Source organism: Myodes glareolus, chromosome X, assembly GCF_982192425.1.
Source record: "Myodes glareolus chromosome X, mMyoGla1.1, whole genome shotgun sequence".
Taxonomy (NCBI): domain Eukaryota; kingdom Metazoa; phylum Chordata; class Mammalia; order Rodentia; family Cricetidae; genus Myodes; species Myodes glareolus.
Genome location: NC_142053.1, coordinates 103,254,428 through 103,268,587, shown reverse-complemented (window position 1 = coordinate 103,268,587; position 14,160 = coordinate 103,254,428).

The window sequence follows — 14,160 nt, the reverse complement described above, 5'->3', positions numbered from 1 at the left end:
GATCATCTGTTCTACAGTCAACTTGATTGATAATTAGGACAACAATCTAATATAAAAGTTAATTAACTTTCTCCTGAAAAACAAGTAATACTTCCTAGGATAAACTTTTTCAAATCTGTTTATTACTGCAATGTGGCTTTATTTGTTATCTAGCCATGAAATTTTTAACAAGCAGTTCTCACAACATATCCTCTGGTATGTAGTATTTTACTATATTTGCTCAATTGTTAAATTATTATTATATATCATTTGATGACCAGGCAAAACAGCAAGGGAAAGAAAAGAAAATATGTGTAAGAGTTTGTATAGAAGGCTTTCTTTTGAAACACCAACCAGCTCCCAAATAAAGATGTGGAGGCTCAGTATTAGTCACGAATACTTGACTTTAGCGTATGCCCATCCCACTACCTCTTATAACTTAAATTTACCTCTTTCTCTCCATCTAAGTTTGGTCTCATGGATTTTTTTTACCTTTCTTTCATTCTATAAATGCTACTAAAAGTCTGACTGGCAGTTGGCTGTTAGACTGTCTGTCTCCCCGATTCTCCTCTCTCTCCTCATTCTTTTCTTTGTCTCTTCCTACTTATTCTCTCTGCCATCCAGTCCCATCTATCCCTTGATGTGGGAGTCCCCCCTGTGTGCTGTGATTACCATTAATAAAGAAACTGCCTTGGCCTGTTAATAGGGCAGAACTTAGGTAAGTGGTGAGTGCTGGACTGAATGCTGAGAGGAAGAAGGCAGAGTGAGAGAGACACCATGGAGCCACAGGAGATAGACGTGCTGAAAATTTCTGGAAGGCCATGACCTCGTCGTGATATACAGATTAATAGTAGTGGGTTAAATTAGTATGTAAGAGTTAACCAATAAGAAGCTAGAGATAATGGGACAAGCAATGATTTAATTAATATAGTTTCTGTGTGATTATTTTGGATCTAAGCTAGCTGGGCGGCCAGGACAAACAAGCAACCCCTCCTTCAACAAACCCTGTACTATCTAGCTATTGGCCATTCAGCTTTCTATTATACTATTCAGGTGCCTTAGGCAGGCAAGGTGAAACAGCAACACATCTTTCCACAATTAAACAAATGCAATATAAGCAACGGTGACACATCTTTCCATAGTTAAACAGTTATTCTGAAATGCAAACAAATCCAACACATCTGTATATAGTTAAACTCATATTCTACAACAGCATTGTCCTGTTGTTCTTTAGTAATTTACTCCCAGCTGTTCTTGAAATATCACCCTGTAACCCCTGGCATTTGTCACTTTCTTCTGATGCAGGGGAAATTAAGGTTCCTCTTGTGGATCATAGTTTAATTAATAGCATAACTTAAGAATAGTCTCAAATGGAAGTTCAAGAACCCTTTTACTAGAGTTTAAAAGAGACTTCAGGGCAGTCAAACTGTAAACCTCCACAGTTGCCCAAAGAAGGCTAATGAAGAAGATAATGAAAATAGGTATTACATTTAAGCTCACATGGGCATCTGCAAATGGACAACAAACAAACAAATCGTGGGAAGAGATGCTTTAGAAAAAGAATAAGAACGCCAAATACGTTGGGGAAACACAAGTTTTAAGGAAAGCATTTTTAAAAAAGAGACAGATGGAAAAGAGAAGTTTCTCATTCTGAGTAATTTTTAAAAGTGGGCAGACTTAGAAAACTGCATTACTGAAGCCTGGTAAGCTAAATTAAGGGTGAGACACTAGAAAGGAACAGCACAGTATTTCATTAAAGGAATAGTTATTCTGTGTAGTTCTCTAGCAGGCCTCGAGGATGGCACATCATCCTAGAGGCAGTTCCTTAGGTATGTAATTGATTCAGTCCAAATGAATTGTTATATTTCCACCCATGCAAAAGTTTCCTTTTCTCTTGATCGAAGGAATTTTTTTAAGAGGGCTGTGATGGTTTGAAAGAAATTGACCACCATAGGGAGTGATACTATCAGGAGGTGTGACCTTGTTGAAGTAGGCGTGAATTTGTGAGAGAAATTGTGTCAGTGTGGGGGTGGGTTTTGAGATCTCCTATGCTCAATCTATACCCAGTGTGACACACAGTTGCTCCTACTGCTTGCAGATCAAAATATAGAATCCATAGCTCCTTTTACAGCAAGATGTCTGCCTGCATGTGACCATGTTCTGCCATGAAGGTGATGGATTAAATCTCTAAAAACATAAACCAGCCCCAATTAAATGTTTTTATTTATAAGAGTTGCCCTGGTCATGGTGTCTCTTCACAGCAATAGAAATCCTTACTAAGATGGGTACCTTACAGCTAACATTCTACTAGAACAAATTAGCACCTCTCATCATTACCCATGGTGCCATTATGCTTAGGAAAACTTCCCCAAATCCCCCTACATATTACAAGAAATTTCATAATAGTTGCTGAGGCATATTTTCGATTTAAGAGGAAGCTAATGTCTCAGAAAAAGAATATGTTTATTTCATCACACCAATAGATGTGTACTTGTAAGTTCCGTTGGTTGTGTGTAATGACTGGTTATGCAAGTACATTGCTTTCTTTCTAACTTGTCGTTTTCAACAGAATATCAGTACCAATAAATATCCAATAAAGTATATAAATAGAAGTTTAAGTTGGAAAACAAAAAATGAAATTTCTTTCCTTTTCATTCAGGCCATAGCCACTTGCCCAGTGTGCACTGAATTGGAAAGCTTTTGCTTCATGTTACTATTTGTGATGTTGCTTCTTTCTTTTAATGAACTTGTCTGCCTCCATCTTAGCCTTGAAAAGCCACTGTATCATGAAGACAAACTAGGTTCATTCCTATTTATAATTAAACTTCTGTTTCTCAAAGATTGGGATATTTCCCACCTGTAACCTTAACTGCAAATGGTTTTGTAATACCAGTTCCAGGAAGCAGTAACCATATCTTTGTTTCAAAAAGTTGTTATGACTATCTTTTAAGCCTCCCTATGTTTGTAAAGGTTATTGTAACCGTTTGTTGAATTAAATACCTTGTTGTGGCCACTTTGTTATATTCTACTTCTATAACCCTGCCTATTTGTCCACCAAACCCCCATTTGGAAAACCTGTACCATTAAGCTATAAAATCCCTTATTGTCCCAATGTTCATTAATGATCTCTTGAATCCTGCCTTTAGGGGGAAACAACCCATGTACACGAGTAAAAAGAAAGCTGATTTTAAATAATTGCATTCTTTAATTAATTTGGCCTTGATGAATTGAGTCAGTGGTCTTTCCCTTACAACTTTGGGATTAGCATTCTTCTTATTCTTTCTTCCTAACTTGTGGTTTATCTCAGAATATCAGAATTATGTGTTTTTAATAACACATTTAAATTTAAATAAAATGAAAAAAGCATTTTTAAGATTCACAGTTAAATTTAAATTTACAAATTTTGGTAGAGTAATTGTGACTATTTCAAAAGATATAAATATCTCTGAGTAAAAAGAGTTCAATGAAGGGGAAGAATATGTCAGATAGAAAATCGAGCTTTCATTATTCCTTCTTATATGGGTATAAAAGTTTGATATTGTATGATATATAGTTGAAATCAGTATTCTGACCATCTGAAGTACCATTATTCTATTACAAGTTAGTTGTAATAAAAAAAATTCAACATCTGAGTCTCTACATTCCAAGGAAATATAACTATTTGAACAGAAATGAAAAAAATTGAAGAAATGATGAGGCAAAAATGAAGGGACTCATTTTAAAAAATAGCAGAAAAGAAAAAAGCAAGCACCAAAAGATTTGATATTTAAACTATCTTATGCCATTTGTAACCAAAAGCGAACAAAATTTCTAATAACATTTTTATTCAAATTCTGTGAATTCATATATTATTCATTGTCTATCATAACACCTCCCAAATATTTTTTGTTTTTTTCTTTTTTTTATAAACTCACATGTATATGTATATATATATCGTCTCATAAGAACATTTTATCTATAAACTTAAATATTGAGCTTAATATTTTAATGAACATAGATTCTAAAACTAAATTTACCTTTTGTGAATGATGCTGTTTTTCTCTTAATTATTTCACTGTGAACAATTCCATTAAACTGTTTAGATTTAGACAGGAGAAAGCTATTAGCCACCTTAGAAACCATTGAAGATTGACCTCCTCATTTTAATTGAGACATTATAGAGGGTCTTGATTGGGTTCATTTTCTCTGCCAATTAAAGAATTAAAAGGCAGAAAAATCTCCAGACCTACAGGGAGCACTGGAAAAACCAACACACAACACAACAGCAGGCAGAGCCTGCAACCAAAAAAAGAAAGACATTTATTGAGGTTGAAAAAACAATGACAGGCAGCAGAAGCACAGAGAAAAAGACCCCCCCCCCCCCCGCTAAGCATGCAGATGGGAGTAGGGAACTGGAGAAGCTAAAAAATCCAGTCCCTTCTCTGCAAGTTCCTTTTCTGAAGAGTTTTCCTCCCCTACTTGAGGGTTGTTTAGTTTAAAGAAAGATAGGATGATTGATTGGCTTACAGCTGTTGTTTAACATGTCCTGACATGGAGCTGAATTTGTTGAACCAATCTCCAGGGAGCCTGCTGGAGATGTTTTAAGATGTCAGACTTTTGTTTCAGGTCACGAGGGTGAGGATGATGTTACTCATGTTGGAAGTTTGCTGCCTTTATTACCTAACTGCAACCTCTCTCACTGTCTACCTACTTGTAAGTCTGTCTAACTTCTAGTCTCTCATAATTACCTTTGGATCCTAACTCTCACTTTTCTGAGTAATATACACTAATAGAGAAGAAATATGTGTAGTTTGAGGCATCTGTTATTGTTGTTTTTAGCAACATTTTTCTGTCTTGTGAGTCAGCTGGCATCCTCTCAGAACTTCTCTGTTTCTTGGTACAGAAAGCTCTGTTTATCTTCAAGAAAGAGAATTCCTAGAAAGAAGCTATGTGTGTAGACTGATTGACAGATTAGAACTACTGTACTGTGGAGAGTTTTGAATGTTGCTGGTCCCTAAATTAGTTACCTTATCTTGGGCTAGTTTTAGCCCTCTGAATAGCCATCCTTTTCTTATATGTATCTGAATTAACATCTTATGACTAATGAAAACATTTTGGAATCTTTTTACTTAGCAGACTACTAGCTTCCACAAATGTAAAGGCTAAGGATGTCATCAAATTGCACGTATGGTCTATAGAAAATCTTCCTTTATTTTCCTGTATCTGCTTTTCAGTTGCACCCATCAACGTATTTTAAACATGCCTTGATTTGGGAATTTATTTGTTCTACAAAGCTATAAAACTTCATGACACTATTTTCCATTGGAATATGTAATTTGGGGCAACATAAGCCTTTACTTGGCCATGATCACATGAAATAGCTCCAGAATAAAATCTCATGAGAGCTGTGTGTGGTTTTGCATCAACACCTTCAGCACATTGAAGTACCATGTTTTGCTCAGATGCCTGTCCTCAACCATGTTTAGGATATCATCCATATGCACATCCCTGAAGTAGGGGTACAGGTGGACAGACATATTTATGTGGTATTTCTCTAATCTGTTTTCCTTTCAAATATAGTGGATATAGTTCCCTGGATGACAATGGTTCTCTGAAGCATCATCATAGTTACTGGAAATGTTCTACCTTTAAATGGGAATATTGCCAGTGAAGGGACATTTCCTTTTTGTGTAGGTACGCCAGTGGCCTCTTTAGTTGTCTTGAAACCTAAACCAATGTCATTGCAGTATGCAGGGAGCTTCTCCTTGCCATTTTTTCCCAAGCAAAAATCTCTCATTGTTTTGTAAGATGGTATCGTCTTTTTGCTAGGTATGTTCAGTCTGAATATAACAGACTTGGAAGAAATAAAGATATTCTAAAGAGACACCTATATCTCTCAAAGTGATTATCAAACTATCAAAACAATGGAACCCAAAGATATGGAACTCCTCCAGGATTGTCATTCTTTGAGAAGGAAAATAAAACAGTCAGAGGGCACAATTTGTGTTCCTGAGAGAGATTTTAGATTTTACACATTTCTAACAACTTGTCAGACCACCATAAAGGTTTAGGCTAAAGTCCAATGATAGGTGAATAATAGGTGAGACCATACCTAACCAGGACTACTGGAATGTGTATATACTTGGTCTTCTTTTTAAACTTTGATCAAACTCCAGAACCTCAAGACTGCTGGGTCTTGAATCTCTTTGTTTTTCTCCCAGTTTAGCCATATTGAATTAATCTTATTTTTTTCTTTCCACTTTTAGCATATCTCTTTTAATTGGTTTATTGAGGGCAAGTGGTTAGACTTGATTTAGGGTTTAAGTTTGATATCATGGATGTCTGCCGTCTTCTAGGCAGAAATGAAGATATTCATTTCTGAAAGTGTAATCTGAGGTTTTTCTGGTTCTAGGTGGAGATATGAAATGTCAATTTGTCCTAAATATAATCTTCCCTAATTGTTTGCCATACCTTTACAGTTGAGATTGTCTGCCTCTATAGCTCTAACTTAAAGAAAATATCTTCTGAAAGAATTTTTATTGGAAATTTGATACTGACAAAAATCCCAATGCCTGTTCTGACACTTGACTATTTTATATTTTTTGCTGTATCAGAGAAAATTGAAATTATAGAACACAAGAAAACAAACAGCAACAACAAGTTTATAAAAGGGACGTCTCATCTGGAAGTAAGCAGTTTCCCTCAGCTAAATATAGACAAGCAAAGTAAACAAAACTCTGTCAGGCTTGCTTACTTCTTAGATCACTTATCACCATTCTTTATTTGCAAACTAATCTTTCCTCAGAAAGTGTGCTAACTTCATGGAGATATCTTCTTTACCTATTAGTATGTTAATAGGATGATAGGCCTGAAAAACTTTAGGTGAGTCAAATAAGTCTCTATCCTTTAAGGAACTTCCACTAGGGACCAATGAACTTATCTAAACATGAGAAATTTTCATCAACTGCCTCTCATAGCCCTTAAGGTCACTTTCCCATTCAAAAATTAGGACTGCCTTTCTTCAAGGCTTGTGTTCTTTACCCTATTTCCCCAAACCAGAATTAAATAAAAATGTCTCCTCTACCACTTACTGTCTCCAGAATTGCTTTAGGAGAGGCAGTAGGTAGTAGGACCTCCAGGCCTTGAAACATGACTGCTTTGACTTTTTTGCAAAGTTATCTATCTTCTAGCCTCCATCTGAGCTAGGTTTTCAAATTCCCACATCAACAAGAACTATGAAAGTCATCTCAATATTGTCAATAAAAGTACTATTTACAGGAAATAAGGCAAAAGTATTGTGAGAATGACATGTTATGTTTTAAGTTTTAATTGTCTATGCCAAAGAGATCCATAAAACAAACATGCCTCTACCCTGTACATACCCACGACACAAGGACAGATATTTTCTGAGATGCTGGAGGCTGTTGTTCAAAAAAATAACAAGCCATATGCTTCCGTTTTCCTGAAAAAGTGTGGTTGACCAAACTGCACTGAATGTGCTAGATCGTATGGAGGTGGGAGGTTCATAGGCAGCAAATACATTGTGATGTAGATTTCCTTCTGATTGGACCTGGTGGTAAATATGTAGCTTTGTTGGTTTGCCTTTGTAAGCTGCTGCAAAATGTGACTTGTCACCATTTTCTGGGAACCCTAAAATCATCTGAAAAAGCATTTAAGTAAAGTTTGTTTCAAATTTGGCTCAAAAATTGTGCTAGGGGGTCTTATTCTTGACTGGTGAGATTAACATTTTCTGGAGACCCTAGTGAGATTAAGACCACTCACCCAAATTCTAAAGCTGAACTTCCCTTCAGAGCTCCAGTACTGAGTCTGAGTGGCTGCCTCAGGAAGCAAATGCCTTAAGATGTTCAATGCTCTGAGTCTGTCTTCAGTTTTACAGATTCTTTCAGAGTTAACTGATGCACTGAGAAAAACAGCAAGTACATATGGGGGCCTCCTAGTGAATCATAATCTGGTTTTGTTCTGTGGGGATCCCAATCTTGGATGTGGAAGGGGTTTCACCAGACCCCAATATTCTCTCATTCAGGGCAAATCGTGGGATGTCACTCACTGCCTGATTCTGTTTGATTAGAAAATTTTGTCTGTCTCTTTTGTGTGTATAGATGGGTCTGTGTTTCTGGAATGTTGGTGAATTTAGTTACTAACATGGAGCTGAGTAAGAAATGGATCAGGCTCTGTTGAATGCATGCCACCACATGTTTTCTATCTGACTGCTCTTCTTTGAGGGCATGAACTTTCTGTGTTCTGTGTTTCTTGTTTATATTTTTGCATATTTGAAAGTTTCCTCTATTTCATGTGGGATTAACAATATATACACACAAAGATCCATCATAAAACTTATTTTTTGATTTTACATTTTATGCGCTTAGCAAAAGCAGTTCATATATTTTTGATCACTTAATAATATATTTTTATCTCTCTTTAGGTTATCATTTCTATCAGATTTTCCAAAATATGCCAAAACAGTTTTTCAATATGAACTTAGTTTACATGGAATGGTTGTCAATATGAGCTTATACATTTAAGGCCAAATAACTGATGTGTGAGGGGAAAGCATAAATATAAGGAAAGAGAGTTTGAAATAAGCTGTCTGCAAAAAAAGGACTAAAATTGTGGTAATATAGAGGGGATAGCATGTTGCAGCAGGTCGAGAGTATAATTACCTTATCTCAGTCAAACGTTAGCCTCTGAATAGCCATTCCTTGCCTACTGCTTTGTCAGCACGGACATCTGGTGACTAATAATAACTCCGTGAAATCTACTATCTTAGCGGACAGTTAGCTTCCACTAACACAAAAGCCTTCTGATAGTATCTGAGGTGTATAGAAAAGTTTCTGCTATATTGCTGTAATCATGTTGAGTTTCAGACCTCCAGTCAGCCAAATTTTATTAAGCTGCAGCTGACCTCAGCTCCATGGTTCAAGACAGTGAACCATGTTTCCTGACTGAAACTGGAGAGAGTTTTTGGAAGCAAAAGCCACTATTACTTCATTCCTGCAGACGTGCACTTCTGCAGGCCAGAGATAACATACAGGCCTTTTGCAAGCAGTGATTAAGCAAGTTTCCAGGAGCAAAATAAGCAGTTACACATTTCTGGAACAGGATAAAAACAAGACTTTAGTAATCAGCAATCCTGGAATATTTTAGCAGGATTAAATTCTTATAATTGTTTTAACAGACTGAGGTTGCTGACAGGGCTGGCCTCAGCCCTCTAAGACTGGATTGCTGCATTAGTCTAAATGTAGTTTGTTCTTTAAAATTATACAATTTTCTGAAACTGTTTCCACAATGGAACATGGGATTTGAGACAACCTAAATTGGAGTTCTGAGGCCATGGTCATTCAAAATGGCTCCAGAACAAACTCCTATTCCCTTTAAGGTGTGGTCTGTGCTAATACCCACTCACTGTCAGTCATTGGATTTGGTTCTTTAAAGTGTGCTTACTTTATCATGCCCTTGTCTCTGTACTTATGATTTATATAAGATATAATCAATATTTGCAGTAAGAAGCTATTTAATATAAACTAAGTTCATATTCAAAAACTGTTTTCGTATATTTTGGAAAAAGGGCCAAACATATTTACTGTGATATGTAAATATGGTTATGCATATGGATATAGACAGATAATAGACAGAAAGTATAAAAAGCAGAACAACATTTTTAAAAATCTATCTCTTCCAATGCATTTTTGTCATAGCCTTTCTTATTTTTTCCATATTCTCAAAGTTATAGAACATGCCTGAATGTGACTAAATAAGCATATAAACATTGATTCTTCTGGTGATTTATGTTTTTTTTTTCACTACTCCTAGGAAACTGTTAATGCCTGGTAATCTCACAGTCTCGCTCAGTAGTAGCCTCTTCTAATTTCACCTACTCACCATGTTCTGTATTTCAGGATGGACATTGTGTGACTTGGATAATATAGCACTTATCCAGATTCGGTGGCATGCTTGTGGTAGAGCATGAAAAATGAGAAGGATTTTTATAAGTTACTGCTACTCCCTTCGTTATTCTACGTTCCAAATTACTGGCAGTGACATTTCTACTTAGAAAAAAAAATATTGACATAATTATCATTTCTTCTAAATTATACTATCCTTCTCAAAATACCCTTTTGTTTAGGTCATTCCTTAGTTTATTAGTGTTTTCACCTTTAATAAAACTAAAATCTATAATTTCTATAATTAAATATGTTATTTAAATCAACATTCCTACATACTGTCTTCTTTGGATCTAATTCTTTTGTAAAGAACTAATATATATCTTCTGAGAGACTGTAAACAAAAATATTTCTCATAAGTACATATTGATTTGACTAAGCATTTTATGTACTCTTATCAAGTTGCAACATTTAGTGAATTAATTTTTTTGTGTTATTTGAACCTATAACCAAATAATAAAGGTAATTCTATCTCCTGGTTTAAGATTCTCTTTTAAACAATAATTATTATTTTAGTTGAACCACTAAGCCCTGTGGTATTCTGTAATGATACTCCAGTTGTCAAAAATAATAAGGATCATTATATTTTACAATATGCATTTCTACTTTAAACAAAATACAAACCTTCTGAAACATCCTGGCTATCATATTATTTGTTAACACATTTATCAGATGTCACCTATAAGTAATTTGTTTCTGCAAAAAAGTATAATATTTATCGTCTGAATTTGTGAGAGAACTATATGGAATGTAAAATATGATTTTTGTTTCTGTTTTTTTTTTCTTTTGAGGATTCAAAGTTTGCTAGCACTGTTTTTTCTCTATCTATCCATTGATGTGAAAAATTAAAATCTAAAATGGTTTCTCTTTTTCCCAGCTTGTACATATAATTACCTTTCCTAAGGGCAACCAAGTTGGTAGAAAGTTATTTAGAGTAGGAATAAAGAGTTTTTGAGTTTATAATTAATGATAGTGAGGTAGACAAATTTCTTTTTATGTACCTTTATAGTTAAGAAGAAAAGTTAATGTTTCATAAAAATTAATACAATTGAAGGTCCCTGAAAGGCAAGATTAGTACACTGTGTCCACACAGACTGCAAATCCTGTCATACAGCTTTGAGTTTCATAATATTTTGTGCTTTAGTTAAGAGAAAAAGAATCATACCATAAAATACATTTAACTGATGCATTGTTTATGAAATGCATCTAATTGATTAGTATACAGCATAGATTCCTTTCAATACATATTAGAATTTTTAAAGTAAAATTAAAAAAGGAAAGGAAAATCACTTAAAGAAATATGGTTGTTTTGTTTTCATGTCAAAGTATGTTGATAAGTTCTCGGTGCTATCTTTTCTGACTGTTGGTGTTCACGGGTCAATAATCAAAGATTGTGATTATTACCCTTGCCTTTAAAATTGTATCTAATAAAGTTACCATTTTCACAGCTCATCTACTCTCTCTCTTCTGAAAACAACTGAATTCTAAATTAGCTTCGTTGGACTCCTGTAGTATGCTGTAGAAATCTTCTGTACCCTTTCCAATTGGCCTCATCTTTCTTTCCTTAATCTAACTTTCAGGCAACATTCATGATATTTCCACAATATTCTGAAAATAATAGCAATACAACTCTGATGCTGACCATCTTTTCATTTGACATTACAAATGAAATATGTAATTTATACATATTTCATATGTATAATATGAAATATTATTTATGAAATATGAAATAATATACATATTTCATATGTATAATATGTAAATATGCTTTAAACACATATTCAGTATATCCTAGAAGTTTCGTTCCATTTGACTAACATAAAAATCTTGTGATGCCCTCACTCGTTCTCAGAACTTCTTGGGAATAAAAGTACTTTATATTTAGAGTTTTTTTATTTCTAGTGATATATTTTCATTACATCTGCTTTATTTTTCCATTTATGATTTCTCTTTTGTCTACCATTTATCATTTGGAAGTCTGTTTTCTCAAAGAAGCCTGCTTGGTTCACCAGCATTTCCTTGATGCTCTCATGCAAGTCTATACTTCTTCATAGCTTTTATCTGTTCGCATTAAATAATTACAATAGTTCTTCCTTGCAAGTAATAAAATTTCACTAATGTCAGAATATCGCTTATCAAACTGCTTTACTGCACTCTGAATATCAATCACAGCACCTTATATGAGGAAGATGTTCCAAATGCTTGTGCTGAATAAACCAACATATGGTAGCATATTGCAAATAACATTTAATTGTAATTTAGTAAAGTCCCAGGCAACAGTTATATGACATTTTATTGCATATCATAGATTAGTTACATATTATAGATTAACTAGCAAAGTGGTGAACTGACAGAAAATAAATGTGAAACACCAAACAGAAATTAGTTCACAGATGATAACATTCCAAGTTGCTCTTTGTACAATTTAGAGTTCTCTATCAAAAATTTTAAAGAGTGTGGATTACTCAAAAGTGGGCTTAAGAACAGCAAGGCTTTTGATCTGTCCATGATAGAAATTATGTGAGCTTTAGGTCACACTATCTGTGAACACAGATAAACCGCAAGTTGAAGGGATTAAGGGAGACTATAGGAAATGGAAATATTTTCTTCAGCAGAGATTGAAAGTGTATATCACCTTGGTAACTTCTAGCAAAGATGTTTCATGGGATCTGTGAGATATTCTGCTTGAAGAAAAAATACAAGTATAGGAAATATGAAAACCTCTAACCATCTAGTGCCCTTTTGAGATCTGCTTAGTAAGTACTTCAGTCTAAAGGTATTGTGGTTTAAAAACTGATATATTCCCCATAGTACATAATATACTGTGATTATTTGCATGAATATGGGTGACAATACATGAGAATGTGCATCATATTACTTTAAGGCAATGCCACACTGCCAAAAACCAATTATTTGGTAATGTTTCTGTGACTCATCATAGATTTCCTGGCTGGATTTGCCTTGTTCCTAGTCGTGAAGTATTGAAAGTAGAGAAACAGATGTTTCTTATGTCCTAGATTCTATTCTTGGGGGTAATATACTATTATTTGTTTGTGCAGCATGGACATGGTATTTATACATTCTGGGTTATATGTTCTAATATTAAAATTGAAAAGACACACTGGGTGGTAGTGTCACACTTCTTTAATCCCAGAAACCAGAAGGCAGAGGCAGGTGGCCTCTTTGAGTTCGAGGCCAGCCTTCTCTACAGAGTGAATTTCAGGACAGGCTCCAAAGCTACAGAGAAGCCCTATCTCGAGAAAAAAAAATGAGAAGACACAGCCACATATAGTTACATCCACACAGTTTTCCATCTATATATTAGGTTTAACTGTTATGCTTCAGTATATTAAATATAGATGGTCTGTAATGGACTAAAACAAGAGACAATGTCTTCCTCCTAAGTGTTCAAAATAAATGGAAGACAAAAATGCAAACCATTAGCACTAATCCAAAGAACAAAGCATCACTTGTACAATTATAGTGTTGTGGGAATATTGAAGAGACTAGATTTTCTTTTGCTTCACTCAATCTGCCCAGTTTTTAAGTATACATATGCATAAAAAGAATATAAAGTATAGAGCCATAATTTAGTCACATTTCCATGAAATAAAACATAACTCACATGTATATTTTCTAATGCATAAAAACTTTTGTGTTTAGCACATACTTACTTTTCAAATATTTACTAAAGAATATAGTTTTTTCATAGTTTTAATTGATGTAATGAATCTCTGTCATGTTATGTTTGCACGCTTACAATCCAGATCCAGTCTAGGGCCATTAAGGGCAAGAGTTCAGTTGGAAAGTATACAGATCTGAATAATATAGTATGATGGGAAAAGAGTAAGACATCTGTACCTTTCTTTTTCGAAGTATATAGAAACAGGCCCATATAATATGACTAAGACACAAAGGGATCCTATTAAGAAACATCTCAGTACAAATGCTGCATCACGTCCCTAGAGGAATGAAAATTGCTTTTCAATTATAGTGAAGTGTCTGTTCACCAGAGAAAGTACTTTTATCAAGGTCAGGCATTTGGATAAGGGCCTCTGTTTCCTCAGGGGCTTGAGGAATGTTCCTTATCTCTGGCAGGGGAAATTGTGGCCCTTCCATTGATATGAAAGGGCTCCTAATAGACTTAGTGAATCTTTGAAAACAATAGACATTTATATGCTTGCTGAACTTATCACTTTTGTCTCAGGAAAAATGTTGCAATTATGTTAATGGTCACTTT